The sequence below is a fragment of the Perca flavescens genome, chromosome 2, assembly GCF_004354835.1.
Source record: "Perca flavescens isolate YP-PL-M2 chromosome 2, PFLA_1.0, whole genome shotgun sequence".
NCBI classification, from domain to species: Eukaryota; Metazoa; Chordata; class Actinopteri; order Perciformes; family Percidae; genus Perca; species Perca flavescens.
The window spans coordinates 27,194,609-27,196,982 of NC_041332.1; positions in this window are offsets into that span (position 1 = coordinate 27,194,609).

Here is a 2,374-nt window from a genome sequence, read left to right on the forward strand (position 1 = left end):
CAGCAATGGCAGATCTGGCTCTCTTAGAGGACCTCTATGTGCCGGTACAACACCGCACACGCACACGCACAGGCCACGGTGGAGTGCTCCATCGGATTGATTAAGGCACAGATGGCTCTGTCTTGCATCAGCAGAAAAAGTCTGCAACATTGTTTTAGCCTGTGGGGTTCTGCACAACATCGTGCAGAAAAACAGGGTGCCGTAAATGTAGTGATGGAGCCAGATGACTCGATGCCCAGAGAGCTTAGTCCAGCACAGCCCCGACTGGGGGATATACGAATGGGACAGGATATTATTCCTCGCTTTTAAAAGGTATAGTGTTATGTTTGGCAATGATACTCAATACAGGAAACATGACGATGCACAACATTTTTATTTATTCTTCAGGTTTTCGTTTCTCTTTTAAAGTGTCGTTAATGGCCACAAGTGAACGATGAAAAAAATATGAGTAAAATAAAAGACACTGCATAAACTCCACTATTTTGTGTTTATTTAATAGGTACACAGTGTAGGCATAAGAGATTGCAATATAAGCCTGTATATTAAATAAACTTCAGCTGCAGTCCGATTTACCACGGCAACACTGTTGACTGCATCAGTGATCTCTTTCCATTCCGCATTCTTCCTACAACCTTTAATAACCAAATAGTACACACGTTAGTGCAAATGAACCTGAGATATCAGTGTTTCAATCTCCACCTCTGATGCCGCTTCTTAGCCAGATTACGTCACGCCATGTCTTAAATTGTAGGGGCAAGGCCTCAAATCCGAGAATATATTGGGGCGTGAAATTTAAATTACAATCGTTTCCAGCCGCTGCATTTATCAACGTACGACCATTCTTACGCTCCGATTGGTGTGATACGAACGTTTCATGAATCACACGTGAAGCCTGACGTAAGATGATTTCTGCGCTGGTTTCTACGTTAGGTTGATAAATGAGGGCCATGGTTTTTAAGCAGTTGGGTCAAGACGGAAGGGCCGTGTAAGCCAAAGTTTTTCCTAATTTGAATCCAGATCTTGAGCGAGAGGGATCCAACCGGGCATGCGAGATAGGATGTAATATCGCCTTTCGGATCCTAGCACGTTTGCTGCACCATAGAAATTTAGATATTGCCCTGTCCAGCTTGTCAAAAAAAGATTTAACAATAAGTACAGGGATGTGCTGGAAAAGATAAAGGAATTTGGGTAGGACAACCATCTTAATCTATCAGGCAAAAATTCTCACATATTACTTTTTTGATACACTCGGGTTGCAAACTGTAATGTATAACATTAAGAAAAAAAAACTCAGCAAAAACATCCTTCAGTTTCATTGCCTGTGATCAATGTTGTTTATGACTGTCTAAATTCTGTACAACTCCAACTGAAACAAGGTGGTGCAGGTGAGTGAAAGCATAAGTTGTGTAAAAAGTAGTCAGAATAACTGTATATTCTTCTGGCACCTTCAACCTTTTTCCACTGGCAGGTTGCCACACTGTAACAACACCCTCAGACGGATGAACAGTTTCAAAGCAAGATCTGATGGGAGGGGGGGGGGGGAGCTGAAAAAGGACCCAGAACTAAAATACCCTGTGCATGAAACAAGTAAGATAACATCAAGAAGTTAAGGATGCACATAGTAACAGACTCCTGCATTAACCAGAGAGCATCTGATCTCCTCCAAATAGTTTAAAGAACAACAAAAACCATAAAGGCAACGTCTCCAAACTTATTTCATATTTCATTATTTCAGCTCTTCTTTTGAAATTGTCTGAGGACCCAGCTTGATTACCATTTAAAATTGAACAAAATCTGGTGAAAGGTACAACAAATTGTTGCTGGTAGATCTCTTCATTACATCTTGGAGTTGGATTAGAGGAAGTATCCAGGGTATTTCTGACAGAGCCACTCTTCTCGTCTGGATTTAACCCTGTATGTTCCACTTTTGCTGCATCTGGGAGCCAGCTGTAGCTCTTTGTATACAGTGTGAGTGTGTCTGAGCCTGATTGGGGTCACTAGAGGGTCTGTCTCATTCAATATGCAGCTGATTGAACAACTGGGAGGTCACAAAAGTTCCAACAGCCAGGGCCTACGAAATTGTAGAAATTATATTTGAAGAGTGCGCTGTTCATGACATGTAGATGACAAAATGCACTTGAAACAAATTAGTCACAAAGACGAAGGGTTTTAGACCTATTAAGTTCTTACAAGTTGAGGACATCTCATCAATGTAAGTTAGTTTCTAAACACATGAAATCTTAGTGCTGTCATTTAAGATCAAGTGGAATCGTTTAAGAATATGTTATGTATTTAAAAAATCTTTGGTGTGCTGCAAAAGAAAAAAAGAAGAAAAAATACGCATACTGTACACTGTTTGTAATAAACCCAAAGA